At 36.2% G+C, this 27,056-nt stretch overlaps 1 protein-coding gene across 1 annotated transcript in view; it reads right to left on the bottom strand.

Moving 5' to 3' along the window:
- Window positions 1–26,381, bottom strand: part of JAKMIP2 (janus kinase and microtubule interacting protein 2) — a 157,624-nt gene extending 131,243 nt beyond the window's left edge. The window contains exon 1 of the mRNA XM_081305331.1: window positions 26,185–26,381. The gene's annotated coding sequence lies outside the window, so the exon portion shown is untranslated. The remainder of the gene's footprint in view (window positions 1–26,184) is intronic.
- Window positions 26,382–27,056: the final 675 nt, after the last annotated feature.

The following is a 27,056-nucleotide window of genomic DNA, read 5'->3' as shown; positions in this document are numbered from 1 at the left end:
TGGTCACAGTGGCAAACACACAAACAAACAACAACAAACAAACAAACAAACAACAACAAAAAAAAACTGACTAAATCATGACCTTAATTCTTAACTTTTAAATCAGAGAACAGACTGTGATGTGGCATTAGGGAAACATGTTCCTGGAGACATCTCTTCACCCACAGGATTAAAGTTGGTCCTAAAATGTTTTACAAAAAATCTCAAGAAGACCTCTGAGAAGTTTTAGCTTTCACAAGATGGGAATTAGTCAAATCACCTAAGTGAGAAATAGACCCACACTGGCTCTGCAGTCAGATGGGCCTGGGTGTGCATTTAGCTTCTGCCCCTGAAGTTGGACCTAGTTCTGAATCTTCAGCCCCTGGGTTTCTTATCTAGAAGATAAATGACCAAACAATGTCTAAAATATTTGCCTCTCTGGGCAGTTGTGGTAATGAAATAAAGTAGTACATGTGAACATTTAGCATAGTACTAGATATGTGGTAAAAATTCAACATGTATTAATTTATGCTGGTAGCATTTTTTTAAAAATCTGAGCAATGATGCATGTGTGTCTGAGATTAAGTATCAATTTATGCATAATATTTAAAGTATTATAATTATTTTTATTTTTTAAAAAATATTTATATTTTAGGTGTAGATGGACACAACACAATGTCTTTATTTTTATGTGGTGCTGAGGATCAAACCCAGGTCCTGCCCGTGCTAATCGAGCACTCTACCACTGAGCCAAAATCTCAGCCCCTATTATAATTATTTTTGACAGAGATATGCTAAAAAGTAGATATATTTGGAAGTGACTTCTATCTATAGGTTCTTCTTCGTCTTCTCCCCCTCCTTTTTTTTTTTTGCCATTCTTTGGGTTATATCAAATACAAATAATATCAATCAAGTTGTTTTTAAGTTCAAAATAAGGTCATGAATTTTTCCCCCCAGTGCTGGGGACCAAACCCAGGACCTCGTGTATACTAAGCAAATATTCTACCACTGAGGTACCCCAACCCTCCATGATTTTCTTAAACTCATGTATAAGCTGTACTATGTGCTATTTAACCTATAAAGGATAAATTTATTTAATAAAACATATTTGTCATAGACTTTATTTTAGTCAACATAATCAGATGTAGAAATAATTTAGTAAATTTTCAGAAAATAATAAAGGTCCCTTAAATTTAACTCCTCCAACTAAAATGTTACTAGACCAATAATGAGAACACAGAAGCACTAGGGTAATTAGAATGTGTCTGCTAATTTTCAGTCTTACACTTCATCTAAACAGATATGTCCATGGAAATGTAGCAATTAAATAATTTAAATAATTTCTGTTGGTAACCAACGGAAGCCTTACTAATTGCTCAGATTCAAATGAAAAATTAATTTTAAGAGAGGAGAAATGATTTCTTTGGAAACAAATATTTAATCTGAAAGAGAGCAAAGACAATTATTTTATAAACAAACCTAGATAACCTGTAGTTTATATGATATTTCATAGTAAATTTCAGGTTGTTTAATGAGTTAACTTTATCATCAAATCACCAAAAAACTAGCTGAAAATGTGATGCCTTTCAAATGTTTGAGAATTATAAGCAGTAAATCAAAGAATAAGTTCAACAGAATTGAATACAAAATATTTGAGTTTTATACAAGAAAACTCCTTTAGAACATACATAAAGATACCAGATGTCCATGGAAAAAAACTGAAGCAAAATAAAATCCCAAGAGTGAAACTTGTGAAGGCATGTTTAGTCCAGGCTCAAATGTCCTCTGACTGGTCTAATCACTGACCCACATGCTAAGGGACACTAGTGCCTCTGCTCTATTGCTCTTGGAACCCTCTTTCTCTTCACACCTCCACCTTATACTTTGGTGATGAAGTCCTAACAGGAAGGAGAAAGAGAAGCAACAGGCTTTAAGGGTTGTAGGTCTGACTTACTCTTTGGACTGATTTTAAAGATTATAGGGTGTGCCTTACCCTTTGAATGATTTCCATTACTGGATAAATTATTGCCAGAAAATAACCCAGTGGTAGGGTAAAGATGTAAGGCTGAAATGTTTATATCAGTATTATTTAATCATAAAAAAAAAAACAAAAGAAAATAAAGCAAGAAAGGTTGAAGGGGAGGGGAAAAAAGAACAAAGGAAGGGAAGGGGAAAAAGCAGAAAGGAAGAAAAAAACAAAAAAGGAAGTGACCTGAAGGTCTCAGGAACTAAGATGGTAATCAGATCATTGTTTTGAAGACAGCTTTGAGAACCATGAAATCATACAAGGAAATGTTTAAGTAAGTTCTGCTCTAGAACATTCATTCAACACATATTGAGTACCTACTCTTCAGACCCTGTTCTAGGCTTCAGGGATATAAAAATAAACAAAATGTTTACTGGTGGCAGAGAACACCAAATGTCCATCAGTGACGAGTGTTCCATAGCCCATCACATGGCAGGAGGTGATGAGGAGCATCTAGTGGTCATCTAGATTGGATGACCTAAGACAGCCTTTTTGAAAACAGGACACTGGACAAGCTGCAGTTTGAAGACAAGATGTAGCCAGACTTATTAAGGGAGAGGAAAGCACCAAGAAGAGTATGTCTCAGGAATAGAAAGAGGAGAACATGAGGAAGAGACCAGTAGAGAGAGGTGTATGAAGTCATGCACTGTGTACATTTTGACAAAAAGTTTGTACTTACGAGATGCATTGGGAGAGAAAGTTGTAATTATATTTATGTTTAAAAGAGTCAATGCAATTTTTTTCTGAGAATTTACTGTGTATAGCAGGGCAGGTGGTGGGGGCAGAGCGTCCCATTAATGAGTTAGAAAGTTTGATCAGGCAGGGAAAGAGGGTGGCTCTGAATAGGAAAGTGGAAATAAAGATGAGAAAGTAGGAAATGTTTTGGGGTAAAAGTAACAGGGTTGTTAATAAAATTAAGAGAAAGAAAGAAATCAAAGACAGGTCTTCCAATTGGCTTTAAACCTTTAGAGGATATTAATGCCATGTACTAAGATGGAGGCCAGGAAAGGAAAGCTGGTGTTGCTGTGGACTCTGCAAGCAAGACGTGACTTTTGCCATGTCCGTGTTCTGTCTGAAGGTCTAGCAAACACAGCAGGGTGACGTTAAGTGGATGACTGAGTGTAACCCTGGAATCCTGAGGAGAAGCAGGACTGCAGGCTGACTGCACTGTCCTCCAGACGGCCTGAGTGGTGTTACATGGGCTGGGTGTAGCCAGCATGCTTAAGGAGGTCTAGCTCTGCACTTTGGTGAACTCAGGTATTTAGGGATAGAAAGTAGAAAAGGGAGCAGCACCAGGAATTAGAAGAAGCAGTTGGTGAAATAAAGAAAATAACCCATGAGTGCGTAGTTAAAGAAACCATGAAGGAAAAACTTAAACAGGGAAGGCATCAACAGTCTTATCTGAGTGACCAATATTTTGGAAAAGAACAGAGAATAAAAGACTTTAGAATTGGCATTGACGTACAGACAGAGGTTACTAGGGGTGTAACAGGTGCAGTCTCAGTGGAATGAAAGAAATGGAAGCCACCTAGGACATATAGGAAGAATGTGAGGTGAGGGGTAGATGGCTTCAAGAGAATATTTTCGGCAGACCTTGCTAAGAAGACCCTGTCTAAAAATAAAATATAAAAGTGGCCAAGGATGTGGTTCAGCGGTTAAGGTCCCTGGATTCAATCCCCAGTACCAAATCCATGGACTATGATTGAAAGGTATGCAGAGGTCAAAAGAGGAACTTTTAAAAATGGTCTGTGGTACAAGAGCTTATCTATAGGCTGGTGTGAGTGATCCAGGTGAGAGGAAGAAATGAATGGTTTAAAGGAATGAGAGTATAATTACAGGAGAAAAGTCTTTGGGAGAGGAGAGGAGAGGGGGTACAGAAGCCACAGGCTTCTCCATGACTTGGATGGCAACAAGGAACTCCCCCATTCTGTGAAAAGTGTGAGGCACATGTCCAAAGGCATGTGCACTCTAATTCTAAATTGGACTTCATATACATACAAGGCAGATTGGAAGGAAATGGGAGTGGCTGAAGAGTTAATTGAGGGCACAAGGTGACTCTTTCTTCTAGAATCCCTTAATATCTGCTTGAAAAGTAACAGATTCTTGAAAAAGCTCCTAAATTAAGGTATTCCTATCAGTTGAACAACAAGAAAAAAGCTAAAAAATACACAGTGCTTTGTCAAATATACAAAACATTGAGCTAATAATACTATGTATCATCAACTGTATTAATTCTTCATATAGTTAATAAATATATATATAGTCTTACTATATGCCAGTACTGTTAAATAATTTTTTACATTTTAATATATTTAATACCAAAAACCATGCTGTACAGGAAGCATTGCTGTTCCCATTTTTTATGTGAAAAACTTGAGGCACAAAGAGGTTAAAGTAACTTGTCTACAACCACACATCTAACAAATCAGGAAGCTGAGATCAAAACCCCCCAAACCAGGTGCGAAGGCCCACGCCTGTAATCCCAAAAGCTTCGGAAGCTGAGGCAGGAGGAGTGCAAGTTCAATGCTAGCCTCAGCAACTTAGCAAGGTCCTAAGCAATTCAGGAAGACCCTGTCTAAAAATAAAATATAAAAGTGGCCAAGGATGTGGTTCAGCGGTTAAGGTCCCTGGGTTCAATCCCCAGTACCAAAAACAAACAAACAAACAAACAAACAAAAAAAACCCCAAAACAACAACAACAACAAAAAAAAAGACACAAAATCCTTCCCCTTAATCCTCTCCACTGGTAGCTAGCTTCATCTTAACAACAAACTTACAAGGAAAGTATAATTAATCGATATTTAACAGCTAAGAAAAGTGAGACTCAGAAAAGTTTGGTAACTTTCTCTCAAGGTCACACTTTTTAAGTCACTTGGCAAGTGTTCAAATCTGGATCTTTCTCTCTGCAAGTGCATATTCTCATCACTTGATATTACACTAAATTTGAGAAATAGTAAATAGTTTTTCACCACTCAAAAATGCTGAATAGCTATGACAAGTGCAGAAAGGGAATTTTTGCAGATTAAATTATAATGGTAATGAAGATAATTAAATAATGATTATATATATATGCTTGAATTTATAAGATGTTGGTAGATATTTATCTCAGGAACTTTCCAATCTGGATAAGTATAATTCCATCTGAAATGTACTTTAAAACATGAGATAAAAATACATGTATCTTATGAATATTTCCAAAAATAATTCTGGTTCTTTGGGGGGAAATAGTCTTGACAGACAACCTTAAAAAGAAAGAAAGGAGGGAGGAAAAGCAAAAAGGAAGAAGAAAACTATATCTAGAAAGGATTGAGGGTTAGTTGCATGTTTTCCTGACACTGTGAGTGTATGTGCACGCTCACACACACACACACACACACACACACACACACACACACACTCATTTTTGTACAAATAGCACCATAGTTTCTGGTTACCTCCTTTTCTACCTGAAAGCATACTAGGAACACTCTCTATATCATTAGGTATTATATAAACTGTTATTTTTTAATTATATTTATTCTATTGTTAGATTGCACTCTAATTCATGTAGTTTTCTCCTATTATTGGATGACTGCATTGTGTTTTAGTTTTCTAGGGCGGTCATAACTAAATGCCATGGACGGGATGGCCTAAACAACAGAAATTTATTTCCTCAGTGCTGAAGATTAAAGTCTAAGATCAAGGTGATGGCAGGTTTAATTTCTCCTGAGGTTTTTCTCATTGGCTTTCAGAGAGCCACCTTCTTGCCATGTCCTCACATGGCCTTTGTCTGTGCATGCACATCCCTGGTGTCCCTTCCTCTTCTTCTAAGGACACCTGTCATAATGGATTAGTACCCCACCCTTCTGACCTTATTTAACCTTAATGACTTCCCTAAGGGTCCTATCTCCAAATAGAGTCACATTGTGAGACAAGATTTCTATATATGTATTGGGGGAGGCACAATTCCAATCATAAGAGATTATTTTCAACTATTTAGTAGTATAAATCACATTGATGATCAATTATAAAGTGATTTTATCCAGTTATTTCCATATAATATAATCCTACCTGAATAATTGCTAGATCAAAGTGTATGTCTAAGATGTTTAACTAGAACTATTAAGTTCATGAACAAAGTCTTTTGGACAGTTTTTTCCCTTTGAACTTGTGCCAGTGGTGCGTGAGAATGCAAACAAAACAGTTTTAAGAAGTAACATACCCATGTAAAATGCTCTAAGCTTGAAATAAAGCTTCGGTCAGACCATCACCTCTTGACCATCCATGACAAGGGGTGAGTGGCCTCAGACTACCACTGTTCCCAGCATCTGACCTCTAGCAGCCAATGTGCTCACTCCTGAGTTCCACCTGAATTCTGAGAGCAAAGGAAAACCATGCGAGGAAAGCAGAGTTATAATGGCCCAGATGGTACATTCAGACATTTCCTTTAGGATGTCTGTATTCTAAGTTATTCTCTTTAATTTCTTCACAGTGCATTAATGGGAAAAAAAAAGATAGTTTATTCCAATGACAAACAGAAACACTGTGGGAAAAAAAGATGAGAGGGAATGGGCAGGTTCACTTGGGGAGGATGAGACTGGCTTCTCTTTCTTCCCTAAGTTAGAACAGTGAACCTCCTTCTCTGTCAGCACTCTCTCAGTAAGTATTCTGTTCTACTGTCTCCTGCGGGCATTAGGTTACTCTGTGTCCTAGAGGCACTACAGGATTTTAAATATGAATCACTGTCTCCTCTGTTTCATTTTTCTCTGGAATCCACTGTCTTCACAACTGGGTGAATATTTTAATTTAGAGGTAGACAGGAATCTCAAGTTGATTCCTGGGATACAAGAGTAGTTTAGTGTATTGGGCACTTAAAGTTTAATCTGGTTTTGGTAAGCAGAAAAAATATCATGGGAAAGATGCCAAAAAAGAAAACTGGGTATAAACAGGGAAGGGCATTTAGGGAGAAATAATTAAGAATCAGTTGGAGTTAATATTTTTACCATTAAATTTTGCCTCGTAATTGTAGCAAACAAAAAAATAAAGAGCATGGAAAAGTAGAAAATGAAATGAAATTTTGAGTGAGCTACCAAACATCATGATGAAAACATTGACTGGCCAGGAGATAAACAAGTTTGATGGAAACCAACTATACAGCCTCACGAAAAGACAGCCTTTCTGAGTTCCAGTCTTCCCTCGTGACATATGATCCAAAAACCATCTTAATTGAGTAATTGTCATGCTCAGGAGATAATGCACACCCAGTATACACAGCACACAGGATTCACTGCTCAAACAGGGGTTTCCTGCCACTCCTAAGAGCAGGAAGAGGACTGTAAATCCTTCAAGTGACTTTCAGTTTAGATGCAGAATCTAGATGTTCAGATGAGACCAACTGAAGCAAGGAGAACAATTATGCAATGAACAATATGGTAGTGAACACAGGCGCGACAGGAATTCCAGCCGGGGGAAATCAGAGTGTGCATTGGACTACTCTGCCAGTGAAAGATTCCTGAAATTGTGAGGTCCTAGACACTGGGTATCTGGGAAAAGCAATGTAAGAGGAGCTAACTGAGTAAAGAGTATATTGAAAATTGATTGGGTCAGGATGGAATGCAGGAGCAAAGACAAAAAGTGGTGGTGATACTGAATTCAGCAAAACAGAAATGACAACTGGTCTAACTTATGGAAAAATAGATGGTTACAATAAATTCATTTAAAAAAGACTAGAATAACTAGAAAGGATTCCAGTATGAGTATACACTGAATAAATACTAACAGAGGACGATGCTGCTTTATCAGAATTCATTTTGGGAATTAAGAAGGATTTGTTTATATAAACCAACTGGTCACATCTTTCCAAAAGAAAAATGACCTCGATATTGATCCGCATAACCATTAGTAGACAGAACACCAAGAAAGCTCCATTCTTTTCTACTGAGGGTGATGGTGCGATGACTTTGGTTTGTGTGGCCTGATCCTGTGGCTTGTCCTTCAGTTTCATTAGTTTGAATTCTGTCAGGACAGTGCTGCTGTTCTCAGTAGGCTTGTCTAAATCCTAGAGTTTTCACTTCCTACCTTTATTTGTGGTCAATAATTATGTTAATTCACACTGAAATAAAAAAAAAAAAGATCAAGGATACAAATCACTCACCTTAATGGTGAAAAAAAAAATATGAGGCCTATCTTTTACTACCTAATATCTATCAGGAGCTCTCTGAAATGATCAGGTAAAGTTATTGTTTTTTTCTGGTTTGCTTCCCCGGCCCCCTTGAAGTGCTGGGGATTGAACCCAGGGTCTGGAACATGGTAGGCAGATGCCCTACTACTGAAATACATCCCCAGTCCTGCTTCTTTTCTTATTAACCAAGTATTATATGTTCATTGGGGGGGGGGGAACCTTAGGAAATAGAAGTTAACAAGAAGAAAAACACTAAAATTAGTATTTTACTATTTCCACCACCTGAATACAAATGATATTTTTTGTTTCCTTTAGGTCCTTTTTCTTCATGCATATTCAAACATTTTTTAATAGACATGGTGTTTTCAAGTCTTACATTTTCACCGACTGTTTTCTAAACATCTTTGCATTTCATTAACATTTTATCATGATAGTTTTTTAAATGTTTATAACGCATGCCTTCTGTGATGCTCTCTCACTATATCTTCCCTATGTCCCAGCCAGTCAAGGTAATTTTATGCAGTTTTATATTTTGTGTAAATAGATATTACAAAACAGAGATAAAATTAATATGCAGGTTTATAATATCTTTATTTTATTAATATGCATTTTGAGCCACCTGCAATTCCCTTACTCCTCCTTGGGTTGTGATCTCATCCTCAGGAATATATCTTTTTCTCTCCTTTCCTCCTTCACCTTTCTACCTCACTCTCTCAAGCAGAATTAGGCTAATGGAAGTCTAAGTCAGCTCCATAAATAATTGCAGTCCCTATGATAATAGAGCACATAGAAAGACTCAGGTTTTCAGTAATGATTTCTTCATTCAGCCTGCAAATATGCCTACATACCTGAAAGCAAAAGAATTAAGAAACCCTTCTATATATATATTTCTTACCATTTATTTTCCTCTCAAGATGAGGAAAGGAGTCGATATCTTTTATTTCTCTCCTTTCACAATTGAAAAAGCAAAACTCAAGATTGGACAGGATGCCTGCTCTTGCCATATACTAGCTGTCGTTGAACCAAGATTACACCCAGGATTTCTGAATCCCAGTTTTGTGCCTTTGCACTGTGTCATACTGATCCATCCGAAAAACGTGGCTCCTGGAATAGGAGAACTTAAAGAAACCTATATGGTGATTATCTGAATGTGCAAAGGCAAATATTTCACAGCGAAGAGAATGCCTCTGCACTGGGGTTCCACTGACAACATGTTCACAATATTGAGTGGAAAGAGTTCTTACATATGATCTAATATATATCCCAATAATAAGCCAGAAACCTCTCAGTAATATTTCTGCTAATCAAGCATTTACCTTGCACTTGAGTATCAGCACCGAAGGATGCCTTTTCTGGGCTGGATTAGAAGTAAACTCAGTTCTTTTATACAGTGGGTGACTAATTAGCCTAGAAGCATACATTACCTACATTTTTAAAATCGTAGTTTGAATTTAAGAACTTGTTTGCTTTTTCATATCTTTGTATATAAAGTATGTTCAGCCCATTTGTGTCTTTATATGTGTACTTTGTTTTTTTCTTTTTTGCATTACAATTCTTATTACACATATATACCACAATTTTTCATATCTCTGTTTGTATATAAAGTAAATTGACACCCAATTTGTGTCTTCATACATGTACTTTGGATGATGATGTCTATCACATTCCACCATCCTTGCTAATCCCCTGCCCCCTCCCTCTATGCTCTATATGCGTAATAAGAATGTAATACATTCCACTGTCGTGTATTTAAGAAAAATAAAATCAATTTTAAAAAAAGAACTTGTTTGCTACACCAGATGACAATATAACACATGTGTACACACAGGTACACCCACAGAAAAGGAGGAAAGGGCTAAAAGCTGATATTGCCTAATTACCTTGGAAAACATCTATTATGATGCAGGGCTGACAGCTAGTGCAAGGAACTATCACAGAGTCATAAACATAAGAGGTTTACAGCCAGAAGCGTCCTTGTGGATAATTTAAACCTGGACTTTCTGTTTACTTAAGGAGAAATAAAGAGTTTAAGGGATTTGAGATGGTTTTACAGCCTCCTGCCTCAGTGACATGACTATACACTGAGAGAGGGAGAGTTTACAGATTACTTAATACCACGGCTGGAGTACTAATAATTATGGCTCTGAGGAGGAAAATCAGCAAGGCAAAGGCAAGCTAGCTGGGATCAATACTCCCATTAAACACTCAGTGACCTTTTTTCCTCTGGGTTTATATTTTTCCTCACTTTCTGGGTTACTTTTTATGTACTAAATGCAGAAAAATAATAATGAAAGAGTCCCTTGACTGTAACTGCAATCGATGTATCTAACATGTTTTCCAATACTTATTGTGCATATGGCCTTATTAGATTCACACACAAGGAAGGGTTCAGATGGGGGAAAAAACTTTAGAAGGCCATTCATAATTTTCCTTTCAGGATTTGACAGTCATGTCTCATTTCAGTCTCATAGTTCATTTTCTAATATATCCCAAGTGATAAAGCTTCATGTAGGCTGAAATTTGGAACACAGCAAACCATCCAAACTGCACAGGGCTTTGTTTGAGTGATTTTATTTTGCTTTATTTTACATATCCACATTTTATATTATTCCCTGAATAATGGCCATTTATGACTGTAGTATTCTTTTGGTAGAGATGGGTGTGTACCAGGGATTGAACTCAGGGCATTCGACCAATGAGCCACATCCCCAGCCCCATTTTGTATTTTATTTAGAGACAGGGTCTCACTGAGTTGCTTAGTATCTAGCCTTTGCTGAGGCTGGCTTTGAACTCGAAATCCTCCTGCTTCAGCCTCCAGGTCGCTGGGATTATAGGCAGGCGCCACCACACCCAGCTTGTAGTATTCTTCCTTTAACTTTAAGGCAATGCAGGTTACAACATCCCCACATGCATTTCAGGTACCTAAACCCAATATTTCTGATTTTAGTGTTTTTTCTTGATCCATGGGTTTTGATTGATGTTCCTAACCAAATTTCCCTGTATAGATTTCCACATGCTCAATACCCATTTGCAAATGTTTTCATGTTCTGATAAAGACTTCAGGGTATCTTGGCACAATTTCAGTGCCTACATGCTTACTGCTTACAGTACTTTTAGGACTCAGTCTTACTCATCTTTGCAGATTCCCCATTCACTACTTACTCCTCCACACACACACCTAACTTAGAAGAATAGATCGATCATAGGTGTCAAAATTATTTTTAAACTTAATTTTTCCTATATTAAAATCATGATCACAAAGCTAAAGAACACCCTTTTCCATTTTGTTTGAAAAATATTTTATAGTTCTGTTTTGATTTAAAATGTCCAAATATTTGTCTTGCTCATAACTGAACAGTTTACCAGGTGATGTCATGAGAAAAAAATATAATCCTTGATTAGTAATTCACATGTGAGTTAAGGTATTTGAGTTATCTTAATATTCACCATTGAGCTAGATTTGGCCAAATAACATTAAAATATACTAATGTACAGCATTACCATGTACAATATATACATGGAAATAGGCACTATAAAATAATTAACGTTCTAATTTTGTTTCTTCAGTAAAAAAGACAACTATGATTTAGGTGAAATAAGACTACTTTTGGATGGCAAGTGTTAAGTTGTTCAATTTTCGTTTGAGACCATGTTCTTTGAGGGTGGAGGGGAAAACTATTCCCTGGCAATGTTTGTGATGTTTTATTTTTAACTTTCTGTTTACAGACTTGTATCCCTACTACTCTAAACAACTTTTGAGTATGGGTTCCTGATCTTTGTCCCTTACACTTAGGATCAAGACCAGCACTTAGGAGCTATTCAGTACACACACCATTTACTAACTGTTGAACTTGGGCATGTTCCTTAACATTTCTCTATCATTGTTTCCTCCAAAAAAGAAAAGTATATAGAAGGGACACCAAAGTTGCTAAGTTTGTTAAGTGTCCAAAACCTCACCTGGCACACAGCAGGTGCTAATTCAGCACTGCGCCACTGTACCGCTGAGGGAGAGGCCATGCACACAGTCCTCCTGGGAGCTGTGTCACTCTTGGCTGCACCCTCCAAGTGTGAGTTATCATCAGCATCAGCATCACCTTTACCATCAGCATTATTAGGCTCAGGAATAAAAATATCTCATATCATATAAACTTCAGAAAATGCATCAAAATTTAGGCAGGCAGGCCCTTCATGATGGGAATAGCTATGCCTACCTCCCAAAGGGAAAGAGCTTAAGATTTTGAAGAATTCGTATGGGTTTTTGGTTTCTCATGTAATAACCCTTCCTTAAGATTTTTCAATAAAAAAATGGATTATTACTATGCCACACAGGGTTACACATGGAGTATTATGCTATACCCAAGAATTCTAATAACAATTATGAACTAAAACCACAGAGAATAATAAAAATAAGATGCTGGATATTCAAGTGCAAGTTGAAATGTTTAGGCTTTAAAGAAATTAGATATTATGGCACAAAAAATATCAATGACATGAATTATGCCATTGAGTTTCTGAGTATTTTGAGACAGGACCTTTTCTCAAAACCAAGGAAGATACCCAATGGGTGTTTTGCATAGAGAGGCTGGGTCCTAACCTCCTTCTGGCTTCTCCCTGTGGCAGACCAGGAACACTGTGGTTTTATCTGAGAACCAGTTTGGAACCTCAGATCGAGGTAGAACAAAAGAACCATTTTCCAGTAGCCCTGCAGAGGCATTCCACATGGTCAAGTATTTGTGTTTGTGGATGTTTTAGAATTTTTGATAATAAAATTGTTCCTTCAAAAATATTTACCTCATTTTGCTAATTTAGAAATCATAAGAGACCCAATGAAAAAATTTCACATAAACTTGCCACCTAGAATCACTCTGTTAGCATTTTGATTTACACTGTTTTCATCCTTTTAAAAAATGGGTACGCTTGTGTAATAGTTTCCCTCTCCACAAAATTGGGTTTAAATTCATCTTTTGATTCTTGAACCTTTTTTAAAACTTAAAGGACATTTCGCATATTTTCGTATATTGCTAAACATTTTTCTACAGCTAAAGTGCCCTGTTGTATTCAATGGTTAGGATAGGTCACAATTAATTCATCCTACATTCTTGATCTGTACACAGAGATAAACAAATCAAGATTTAAGTTTTCTTTTCTCCAAACCTATTTCTAATATAACTCCTGCTTTTTTCCAAAAAAATTGAAACAAGAGAGTCTTGAGTTTCATGGATTAATACTGTGAAACTATATATAAGATCACAGGAAAATGGTATTGTTCAGAGTATTAAATTCTGGGACTTAATTCTGCTCAAGTTATTTTGCTAGGCATTTCCCAGAGAACAAACTTCTATGAAACTACTCCCTGAAAAAAAAAATGTTATAGTTTGCAGAACTGTGAAAAACAAATTTTCTCTTGTGTATTTATTGCTTGAAGTGTAGGAAGGAAAACTAGGTAATTGTTTTTAAAAAATATAGTAATGCTTATTTAAATTTTTGTTTTAAAAAGAAAATTCTGAATGACACAGTACAAATACACAAAACTTGCTGCGCATGTTGTATACATATATAAATCTAGCAATTCCGAAGGCTGAGGCAGGAGGATTGAAGATTGTAGGCCAATGGCAATTTAGCGAGACTCTGATCAAAATAAAAAATAAAAAGGGCTGAGGATGTACCTTAGTGATAAAGAAATTTTGGGTTTAATCCCCAATATCACAAATACACAAAGCACACATGATCTCTTAATAGTTATTTAAACACAAAACCTTCAAAGGGTTTATTTTAGAACTGAGATTCATTCGGGCCCTAATTTTGAGTCCTTGCTGAGAAATCTGTAGTTATGTGGACTTGGTTCTCGAATACAAATTTTAAGAGTATTGCTATCCGTGATAGTAAAAATTGGATTTTAATTAATACTTAACATTAGTAGCATTAGAAATACATTTGTCTTTTCCTTCATTTACTTTAATTTTCAAGAGGACAATGGAGTTTTCATTAAGAAGGAAGAGGGGTAGATTATTGAAGAGCAACTCTGGAGTCAGACTTAAAGTTAGAATCTTTTTTTTTTCTTTTTTTTATTATTAGTTGTTCAAAACATTACATAGTTCTTGACATATCATATTTCATACATTTGATTCAAGTGGGTTATGAACTCTCATTTTTACCCCATATACAGATTTTCTATCAGTTGTTAGTTGGATAATGTTGATTAAAGGTTGTTGCTTTATTTCAATTAACCTTCATTTAGTTACATACAAAATAAGAATAATACCACCTTCTTCAATATACATTGGTGAGATAGGAATCTGAGGATACAGAAAATGAACCACTAGGTCTCAAAAGAGAAGCACCCCCATGAGCCACTGGAAAGCAGGGAAAGCCCTTGAAACTTGGAAATGCAAAACAAGCATTCCAGATCTACTAGGCTCACTTTTCGCTGGAAAAAGTAACATGAGGGCAATGTGGAAAAACTGGAAAAAAATTGTGTCACTCTGCCCTATAGCAACTGTACCTCTATAAATATGAACACCGTATACCAAGGGGTTGCTGTCTCTCCTTCTGGAGATGGCCCACATTGTCCTTTGAATGTGAATTCCTTTCTTTACCCCCAATATTTCTCACTATTAAGATGGTTGGCATTCTTCCTTGAATATTTATTTCTTACTTCACCCCCACTTCCCAAAAAGACTTCTCTCCCCTGAGATAGCCTGCATTTCCCTTGAATGTGTATCTACTTTCCTAAATAAATCTACCTGTGCCTCTGACTGACAAGTACTGAAATTCTCTTCCATCATGTACTCCAAGCATCCCACTTGTCCTGATTTAAGGTCTTGAGGTCCCTCTCTTTGGAAACTCCTCTAGTAATGCAAAACAAAAATCAGTACAGCATGATGATGATAATAATAATAATAATAATAATAATAATAATAATAATAACAACAACAACAACAACAACAACACAACATTACTGTTAAACATGTTTTGAAAGAAATCCTTAGAAAATTTTTAACCTGGATTTAGTCCAAAAAGTAAATTTCTATATTTCAATAATTTCCGTTTACTAATTTAAATATTATTATATTTGACTTATCAAATGAAAGATAGATCTTAAGGGAACAAAGGAAAGTTTGAAGACATTTTGAAATCCAACTTCTTCAAAATGTGCACGAACATTTTTAGTTTAGGTCCATTGGCTAGCAGCCACAGTAGTCAGTTTACTGAAACAAAGACTTCTGCAAGAAACTGGGTATTATTTATTTCCTATAATAGTTACATGTTAATATTCTCTTCAAATTTAGCTCTTTTCCCTTTAAAAAACATACATCCTTTGGGAAAAGGATGGGGCTAATAATCAGAAGCCTACAGACACTTTCTATTTTGAGGATCTTCAGGGAAGCTGTGTGGTGTTGGTGAAGATGGTAATGGTACACTTGTGAGAATTACCCATTCATATTTCCTGCACCCCACCAAATAAACAACACAAAGCCCTTGGCTTACTTATTATTTTCTTATACAGGCACCCATGGATTGGCTGGCTTTGATTGTAAGTGAAAGAAAGATCTGGTAAGGATGACCAAAAGACCCAAGCCATACATATTAGTATGATATCTACCTCACCTATATTATTGCAGATTAAGTAAAAGTATTAAAAGTTCTTTGTGTATTATAAAATAAAGTCCTAAATATATATTAATTGTGGGGAAAAAAAAACCTTAGCCTACTAATCCTGAAAGGCATAAAATAAATAACTGAAGGGACATAAGAGGGATTACTTGAAACTATAAATTATCCTATTGAAATATCATTGTGATTGTCCACAAACCATAGCATTAAATTTCATACAGGTAATTCATTTTTAGCAAACGTTTGTCTGCTGGGTTATTATGTATATTCATTTTTGGCTTCTATGTTAACAAAAGCTCCATGTTTACCTGAAGAACAATGGCCACCAATTGGGGAGGGATCCTGGAGAGTGGAGATGGTGCATTTGGGGAGGGAAATACCCATGCAGAAGACAGCCTGCTGGTTCTTGTTAAACTTCAGACACCTCTGCTGGGAGACAGGTAGGCCTGTTGTTGCCAAGTTTTCTTTCTTTCTCAAAGGGGCCAGATATTTTAGTATTTCTTCTCATGTCAACCTCATGAAATTTCAGATAAAAGTATGTTTTTAAAAATATTGTGCTGGATACACATACAGCTTTTACTAACATTTTACCCAAGTTTACAAGCATTTTCCTGAAGCGGGACCTGGCCCCACATCTCCAGGTTTTAATGACTGTGCTATAAAATCAAATAGACCTCTCTCCAATTTCAACTCTAAAATATACTGGCCAGATGCCTCTCTAAGACATTTAACCCATCAGAGCTTCATTTTCCTCTTTCGAGATGGGAAGAAAAATGCCTACTGCCTTAGACTTTTGAAGATGGTGAAATCTACACCAATGAAAACACTCCAGTATAATCCATACCAAAGAAGTGCTCAAAGGATTTAACAGTTTTTCTCCTTTTCTGAATAATTTACTTTTCATACCTATAAACTCTGAGTATATCATATATCATTGCTATTTAAGAGGGTCAGAAGTATCCCTTTTGTTGTTGGAATTATAAGAAAAACTCTAAACTATGGATCTCTTCATTTCTTCTCAAGAGTAAAGATGAGTCAGCCTCAAGTCTGAAACAATTTAAGCGTGACCCAGGGGAAAGTTCATTTGTGCACAAAGTCTACCTCCTGAACAAAATGCTCTTCCGCCATCTCATCAGTGACTGTCATAGAGGTCTCCTGGTTAGACAGATAGCATTAAGCACCTCAAGAATGTGGTTACTGATGGCACCAGGTGAACTAAGACCCAAACAATTCTATATTGTCTATATGGCCAAATATCAATGTTCCAAAACAAAAGGATTATACAAAATAAATATAGACAGTTAATGTTTTCAGACTATACAAATGTCAAAGTTCAGTAAGTAAGTGACCAATGACTAACTGCCTCCTTAATACTTTCTAGGTGCCTTGGCTAAACTATGTAGGCTTGGCTTTAAAAACCATAAATAGAGAAAAAAGAGAAAAATATACATATACCAAGCCAAAAGAGATTGGACAGTATTTTTTTTAGTCAAACCTGCTCAAATATGAGCATTAGAATGACTTGGGTATGTTTCTAGCAAGCATTTGAACTTTGGTCTCTTACACACCAATGAATATACGCAGGTTGTAAACCTGACAGTCACTCAAGTGTTGGAGGAGCAGTTTTCCTTGTTTCAAGCTGAAGGTTTCCTTTCTCTTCTTCCCAAGTGCAGCAATGCAGCCTGCAGCTCTAAAAATGTGACAATCCAGCTAAGAAGAGTGGGGTATGTGTTAAATCAATGGGCCCAGTTAGGGTGTGGTGGCACGCACCTTTAATCTGAAGCAGCTCAGAAGGGGGAGGCGAGAAGATTGCACATTCAAAGCCAGCCTCAGCAAAGTAGTGAGGCCCTGAAAAACTTAGCAAGACCTGTCTCAAAATTAAAAAAAAAAAATTTTGGAAACAAGGTGGGGATATGACACAATAGTTAGTGTCTCTGGGTTCAATCCCTGGTACCAAAACAAAACAAAACAGGATGGGGGGGCAGTTATTATTACTTCAGTTTTTAAAAGCTAACATTTATTTTTAAATATTACTAATGCTTTAACCATCTGACTCAAAATACTACAAATTCTACATTTTATAGGTGATTTTATTAAGTGAAATGCTTTAGAAATAAAAGGAAGTCGGGGCTGGAGATAGAGCTCCATGGTAGAGAATATGTTTAATATGTACAAGGTCCTGGGTTTGATCTCCAGCCTCCATTTATTTATTTAAATAAAGGAATGAAAAGAAGTAAAAATTCAAATATTTTCCATAATGCAGCAAAAAAAAAAAAACATATATTCACGAAAACACAAAAACCCGTCTTATGGTTGAGTATCTACCACTTAAATTATTCCTGCATGGACGCAGGAGACAAAGAGCCACTGGCGCCTGGGTAATTCCTGCCTCTGATTGTAGGTAACTAGAGCTGAGCAGATAACAGAGAAATCCCAGGAATTTCAGAGTATCCATTTTCACAGTCCAAATTATCTAGGAACTTCATAAGAAAGCAAGTTTCATGTCTGTAACACATATCTTCAAAATAGGTCCTTCTATCTAGTCAGTGTCAATTAGCCAAATTAGCAGGTTGTGGATTTTCATATTAATTCCCAGCATAGGATTTTTATAAATTCAGAAAATTGTTTACCATTCTATGAAAATTAATTACTGATTGTTTTGCTCATCACTTAATGGCAGAATGACACAGTAGCCTAGAGGGAACAGAATGTCTTTAAACAGAATGTTATTTAAAGCTAGAGAGGAAAAAAGGGTGTGTGTGTGTGTGGGGAGGGTCTTATGAAAATTAGAAACAAGTAGAGAAAGGGGACAGGGGTTGGGGGTGGGAGTGGGGAGAGGTACAGAGGAATGATATTACCAAATCATGTTATGTATAAGTACAAATAGGTCACAATGAATCTCACTGTTATGTATAATTACAATGTGTCAATAAAGTTAATTAATAAAGATAAATAATAAATTAAAATTTCTATTTTTATTAGTATTATAGCATTAAGAATGTGAACAACATTTACTTTGGAAAATGTGTTCAAATTAGGTGTGTTTGTCCTTATGAGTAGTTTAAAGCCCTTAAATATGGATCATCGATGACTACAGAGTAAGAACTAAGTTTATTTTTGGAAAGTACCTCTCTCCATGAAATGCTGTACAAGGAAGAGTCCGCAAGGAGTGTGGGTGAGAAACATTTGCTTGGTTTACATTTTTGATGTGGTTATGCTGGGAAGCATTATCCAGGGGAATATTTCCAGTTTGAAACAGAAGGCATGATGAAAATATCACCCTTTTTTCTTCAGCACATACTCACAGGTTTTTTTTTAGGCATAATAATCACAGCAAAATTTCCTTCTTTGAAAATAATACCAAAGAGTTGTTTTCTAACCAGATAGTGTCAGCTAAACTTGGTCAGATCTGGTTCTTCCATGTGCATTTTAACTGCAGCGGGACTCCAGAATTTCAAGATTGTAGTCAATGCCATGATCTTGACTTAGATGCCAAACAAAGGCAACAAAGCTGTTTTCTTCCTACTTCAGCTTCGGTGTGTCAGAGGGCTAGGAACCCATGGGGGGTGGGGGAAGGCTGTCCCAGGTGGCTGGAAGGTAAGTTTCTGCACCTGCCAAGTACACCCACCTCCCCTGTCACCCTTTCTATATTTGATTTCCAAACTTACATGAAAGCAGAATGCTGCCTTAGTTTATTTTTAGAATATATTTCTTATTCGGCTTCCTCTTTGGGTAAAGATATGAAGGAATGATTCTTTAATGAATTTGGTAGGATGGATTTCTAGAATAGCAAAATAGCTGTGTGTTACATGTAATTAGATACTACTACTAATAATTAAATTACTAACTTATTTTAATAAATTAATGTGAATTCAAAGGAATCCCCTTAACAATATCACTATTCCTATTTGTAATTTAGTTTTGAAAAGACATAAAAGGAGCCATAGAAGTGTTCACAGCATTTCTTTCTTACATCACAGCACATAGTGAGCTATCTTTAATGATGAATCCATCACTGCACTTGGTACCTTTAAGAATTTGATTTTCCCCATCCAGGGCTTAACAACATTCTGAGAATACCACATATGTGAATATGATCTATTTTATTTCACAGATTATTTATGTCTTTATTTATTACCAGTGCTGGGGATCAAATCCAGGGCCTCATGCATGTTAGTTAAGTATTCAACCACTGGACTATATCCCCTGCTCTATAAATAATTTAAAAGAATAAAAATCACAGTCTAAAGAACTAGTAGTGAAAATCTCTGTAAACTTAGGACAAAGGATCTTCATGGGAACCTCAATTCATTCATTCAGTCAGTCAACCAATCTTTATTGCAACCACCTTGTACTGATGCATTTATTATTAACTTGTGGACAAGACCATTTGAGCTTGTAATATAATGAAGGGAAAAAATTTAAAACCAAATAGCTCTATAGTCATGACTTTTGGCAAGTGCTATGAAGAAAACACAGGGAGTGACAGAGGAAACACATCTAGGAAATCCTCTCCACACAGTTATATTCAAAGTTCATACATCAGGTTTAGGATGAATCCAACCATTCATGTTTAAACAGAGAAACAGTCAGACATCAGGTTGGCATTAGAAAACCATCATATACATGCACAATGATCACAGTGAACAAGAGATGACAAAAATACCTCCTGGTTTATTCTGAGAAGTCTTGTGGCAGCTAATGTACATTGTTTAAATATGTTTCTGTAAAGGATGTCAATTTGTCACAGAGGTTAAAACTACAGCATACACCACCATCATATGGTGGAGGGAAATGTACCTGAAAGAAATTTGTTCTTTTTTTTATTTTATTTTTTTAACTGATACTGATGCTCACACATGGTGAACTTCCTCATGATTCAAACTAGAGATTTCACTGACTTGGGTTTTCAACTCATTCATTATCAGCAGACAAGGGATGACCTAGGTTAATTTAATACCCATTATGAGATGAAGTAACAGGTCAGGGGAAAAGCAACTCATATTTCCTGAAAATAATGCCTGGCTCACCACCTGCTGTACATCAAGCAAATTCTACCTGCGTCATGAGATTTACTTAAAACCCAAGTGTAAGGACCTCTAAGTGGGGAAAAAAACAGCTTGAATCATCAAGAAAAATGAACAGAGATTTAAAAATTATTAAAAATATATTTATTAACATGAAAAAAACGGCTATTCTCTGCAAAGTAAAACATGAAAACAATCTTTTGAGTATGGTGCATTTATGAAATGATGTGTCTATGGGCATTTCTATGTGCATGTGGAAAAAAATTAAAAAAAAAAAAAGATTCCGGAGTGCAAACAGGAACGATTTCCTGAAGGCAGGCCTACAGGTGATTTTCATCTTCCTCTTAGATTTTTCTGTATAGTATCATTCCCCACAATGAAGGATGTATTATCTTTTCAAGTGAAAAAATTTGAAAGACAAAATTTAATTATATCAGTGAATAATGCTGTAAATAGACTATCTTTAGTGCAATAGGTCTTACTTTTATTGCAAGCTAGTTAATTATGAGGGACACCTTTTTCCATATATGGAATGTTAGCTCAGATGGCATGATTTGCTAGTTGCAGGATTGAATTACCATGTAGTCAGAGAAAGTGTATGCTTTGGACGGTCAAAAGAAAAATCAAGAACTGGTGAATACTGGTGCTGGTGGTATATACCTGTAATCCCAACTACTTGGGTGGCTGAGACAGGGCAATTTTGAGATGCAGTCTCAAAATAAAAATAAAATCAGGGCTGATATAGCTTTATAGTTCAGAGGTGGAGTGCTTTGGGTTCAATTCCCAGTACCCCCCAAAAAATTAAATAAAGGAAACCAAAATATTAGATTGTTTTTGGAAAAATATCAAGTTTTGATATTTCAGAAAAGTTTTAGAAGAATTTGCCCAGGAAAACATCAGAAAGTTCTTAAACAGAAGTGCACTTATTTTATAACAACATTTGTTTTATTTTTAAGAACATGAGGTAGAGAGATGCTCAGGACTTACAGGTAGCTTTTTAGTTCATATCACAGTACAACAAAGTTTGGATTTTCACCTAGACAAATGCTTCTATGCTTTCCTGAAATATCAAGAAGCCCAGATATTTTGCAAAATATTTTTGTGTCTCTTTTTTTTTTTTTTTTTGCAGATATTTTACACATGTATTTAGTCTGTTTGGCAATTCAATATGGTCAAAAAGCAAACTGTGGTACCTGAAATATTCAAATAAAAATGAGCCAAATAATGTAGATTTACAATATTTTATATTTTATAAAACAAATAAGCAATTTGTTATACCTTCTTATATGGTAGATTTGGGCCTGGAAGACTTGAAATCTAGCTCCCTGTTTGACCATGAACCAAACACAAATTTGGACAAATATAACCTCAGTGACTTTGTTTCCATTTATATAAAATAATTATGAGTTTTTTTAAACTCAAGTGATCTGATCTGTTGAGTGTATAAAACAAAAAATAAAAAAGGGAAGTACACTTATGAACTATTAGTGATTACATTAAAATAAGATTATGATAGTACTAATTATAACTATATTGTTTTCATCATTATCTATTTTAATGTGTATCTTATATCCGCCAAGGAAATTTTATGTTGCTGGCATATGCAAGTTATGCTAATCATATAAGAATTCTACTAATAGTTATTAGCAAATTCATTAATTAATTGTGTTTGTAAGCATGTTTTCACCTGAAGAAAAATAGTGGGATATATAAAGGAGGAATTTATCTAAATTCTCAAAGTTACACCAGAGTTTAATCTAGTTTATTTATTGCAATGAAAGCTGATTATTGAGTTATTTATGTTGAAATTTCCATGATCAATCTGTTTTTCTTCTAAGCCTCTACAACAAGAAACAAAACACTAACCTTTTATGAATTAATTAGAAATACAGAAAAGAGTTTTTAGTCTCCAAATATTTTCTAAGACACTCTAAGTCAGTTTTACCCTCCACAAAGTTTTTAAGGAAACTGAGAGTGTGAACATAAAATTAAAATATCACCTGAGGTCACTTGGAAAATTAGGAAATAACTACTACCAATAAAGAATTAAAGTATGTGCGTTTTAACTAAAACAAGTTTTACTAAGGGTTTTCATGGCTGTCAAAATATTGAACTGTAATAGTCCAACAAGAATGGCATTTTCAAGACAATGTTTGGGTAAAAGGTAATTAGTACCTTCTACTCAAACAACATATTTAAATAGCATATTTTAAAAATCATTTTGTATGTATTCTTCATTACATATATTTTTTTCAACTTGGTAGCTCTTGAATTACTTTGTATCTAGGCTCTACTAAGTAACATAATACATTTTTCGTTATACAATACATTAACCATACAACAGGGAGTATTTTTTTTTTTTTTTTTGGTACTGGGGGTTGAATCCTGGGGTGCTTTACCATTAAGCTACATACCCAGTTCTTTTAATTTTTTTTTTTATTTTGGGACTGGGTCTTGCTGAGTTGCTGAGACTGTCCTTGCACTTGTGATCCTCCTGCCTCAGCCTCTGGAGTCATTGGGATTACAGGTGTTCACCACCTTGCCTGCTGAGGGAAAACTTTTAGTGTAGGTATTTGGCATTGCATTTCATTAAGCTGCTGAGAAAGAAGGGCTCTAATGAACAGATTAATCCCTGCATACTGGCAGAATTACATAAAAATTTCTCTAAGCAAATGATCAATAGATTTTTTTTTAAATATCCAGATTTCGTAATTTAGAAGCCAATTACAAAATGGAGTCTAGCTATTGTAGATCTAGAAGTACCTGGTAGTAAACAACTCACATTCTTAAAAGGATGATTAACTCTAGAAAAAGCCAGAGGAATTCTTGAGAAGGATACTAGTCCATCCCAGACAAATGCATATGTAGGTCATACTTTTGGAGGTTTCAATGAGAGAAGAATGCACCACCTTATCTGATTATCCACGTAACTATTCTCACTTACTAAGAGGAACTTCTACATTTCATATTTTTAATTTTCATTCTTCTTAATGAAGTTGAAGCCCATTGACCATATTTTACATTCCCCCAAATAGCAATATACAACCCCTATGTAAAACATCAGCTTATTTGAAACAAATAATTGTTATTAAACAAAAAACTGATATCTCTCAGTTTTTTCTTCTTCAAATGAAACAATTCTAGTAGTGTCTGAATCCTTCCTCAGAAACAGGGCCTGGCGATAGAGCTGAAACAGACTACTTACAGTGAGTACTAAGCCTAAGGCAGACAGTGATGTGCCTCTGTTCAAACTGTACCAACTTTGTCCATAAAAACCACATCCAAATGGAAACTCAACACAAAGGAAATAACAACAAAGCCCTATGCTATCTTCTTTCATTGTATGAAACAGGGCCAATTGCTACATATCTTTTTTTTTTTTAGTTTATTGTAGATATGTCAGAAATTTTAATTTTGGGCAGTCAAAGCTATCATTAAAATATTCAGGACACAAAGTGTTATAAAAAATTGATATGACATATAAGCCCAGTAACTCCTTTCTTGCCCTACTTTATATAGTTGTTACAATTAGGCACATAATAGCATGCGTTTACAGAGTTGTGAATCTATATAACATATGACATACTATGAGTAGGTTAAATTAACTCACTAAGGATGTGTCCCATGTATAAACCAAATAGAAAAATTATTCTCAGAAAAATTAAACAATAAACCTGACACATGTTAAAATAAATGAAAGATGAAGGCAAAAAAAATTATGTGATTTTACATTGCAAAAAAATGTTTTTAAGATATCCAGAGTGATATTGTTGGAGAAGAGGCAGATGACTGAAATCAGTATATATGATGAATGCGATATTATAACACACTTTTACCTGCAAGGATTTTTCTGGCTTTAGTTCAATGAAATCCATTATCCTAGGTGGTAATGGAGCCCTGCATGCTACTCATATCAGGCATCTTTAGTCTTCCTGAGCTGCCTTAAAACCTTGACATAATAAAAGGTCAAGCAGATCCTAGTAAGCATTTATAAACTACACCCCCCTCCTATTTCAGCACATAGTAGCATGAGCCATTCTCCAGCTAAGCTTTGCTCACTCTTTCATTTCATTGTATAAGCTGGCTGATTTGGAAATAGCTATCCCAGTGTTCTTGGGAATACTTAAATATTCAAAAGCAATCCTACTTTCCTACTTAATTACTTACAGAAGCAGACCTGTAACACAATATTTGGGAGAACTATAAAATGGTGCCTGGATACTGAAGGAATGAACATCAAATAGCAGCACTATTAAATAAAATGAATGCATTTCACCTTCCAGCTCAGCTGTGCTTCATGTTCACGGGACATAAGGTACACACATACAAAGACTGGGGTGGAATTTTGAGAAAACTGATTTGTTCCAACATTCATTTGGCAAGATGCTGGATGCAAAATAATACCATAAGCCACCTCCCTTTCCCCTCATTGTAAATCCAGGGCCCTCAATATCACTCCCAACAAACCCAATTAAAAATAAAGAAAAGAGCCACTCTATGAATTCACATCTAGTTCTGTAATGCAGATCAAATGATAGGCATCTGTCTTAATTGGTCACAATGAAACTAAGGGACAATAACAAGAATAAATCTCACATTAATCCAAAGGAAGCCAATGAATAATAATACAAACCAGAAACATAGTTTCAAAAACCTGCAATTACTTCCAAGCACGCAGGGCCATTCAAAACCCATAAAAAATGATAGTAAAGCAAGCATCCTCCACATATAAATATGCTTCATAAATGCAATATAAATGCTAAGTAATGTGTATGTCTGATATGAATAACCATAAGATGCATGTCTATATGTTCACAATCAAATCTATATACTAAAAATGAAGCTCCAGATCCATCAAATTGTTTCTCAACAAGAGTCCTTTAGAGTATGAAATAGAAGGCTAAATTCTGGGGCCACCTTAGCAATGAAGAAAATAAACAAAACCACCTGATAATTAGGCCGAGAAGGTTGAGACACCAAATGGGGCTTTGAGGAAGGCCCAAACCCTACATATAAGAGCTGCAAATGAAACGATTCCTTTCAACAGCACCCTTTTCCTGTTGTTAGCGGGTTTTCCACCCCCTGATTTTGTTGCTAAGCTTGGGAGGGAAGGAATCAAGTGGCTCAGTCTGTATTCTGAGCCAATTTGTGATAAAAATCACAACACTTTTTTTTTTTTTTTTTTTAACACAAGCGGATGCCTTCTCACTCCTCTCCCTGGTAACCTTCCTCTCTCTCTCTCCCCTCATCTGTCTCCACATCTCCCCCTCCTAGACTGAGAGACGGGAGTCATTGTTCAAATCCAGGCCACAAATGTATACACAAGTCATTTAATAACCAGCTAAACCAAGAAGGTAGCCCTTAGGTCTCCTACTCACCATGCTGAGACTCGGAGAAGCTGTAGAAAGGAGGGAGAGATGCAAACTGAATCCATTTTCCTTGTGACCGAGTCGGATGCAGCCTCCGAACCCAACATCAGCAGCGGCTGCTGGGATTTTTTTCCTCCTCCTCTCTGGTTGGCAATGTGGCGAACAGGAACCACCCTTCCAGCCCCACTAGAATGTCAGCAGAGGCAGGCGGCAGCGACAGCAGCGCAGCATCACCGCTCAGGCCTCCTCCCTCTTGGAGGATGGGGTGAGCTCAGAAGCAGCCAGGAACTTGCAGCAGACACCTCCACTAGCTCCTCCTCTCCCTCCCCCACCCCGACGGCCCCACCCCTGCTGCGGTAGAGGCGGCCGACCCGGCAGCTGCTGGTTGTCATGGCAATGACCAATGGTAAGCGCCGGGTAAGGGGGAGGGGTGAGGGGCGAAGCAAGCTGCAGGGGCTGCAGGGGAGTGAAGTTGAGCTGTTGCCCTCTGAGATGCTCTTGGGTCTCTCCTACCCTGCACTCCAGGTCTTCTTCGGAAGATATGGAGCAAACGAGAAAAGGCATGGAAAGAGAATAATTAAAATTTAATGAAAATCTAGCTGTTTTTGCATTTTCTACTTTTCCGATAAAATGGATTAAATCTGCAATCAGAAAAAAATGGAGAAAATTACGTCGTGTGATAGCAGATATAGCAGATTCTTACTCCAAATTTGTTCATACTTAATAGCATCCCACGCACCCATCCACACTGCCATTCAAGGTTGTTCAAAAGCAAAGCAAATGACTGGACTATTTAATAAACCAAGTCTGTTTGATTCCTTTGCACGACTCCAGGCTGGGTCTCAGGTTTTGCTGTTTTACCAGCGCTCCCCACTCCCCAC

Source organism: Spermophilus citellus (assembly GCF_964194105.1).
Source record: "Spermophilus citellus genome assembly, chromosome: 1".
NCBI lineage: Eukaryota > Metazoa > Chordata > Mammalia > Rodentia > Sciuridae > Spermophilus > Spermophilus citellus.
Note: the sequence above shows the minus strand (reverse complement) of the source record. Positions and strands in the feature narration are given on the sequence as shown.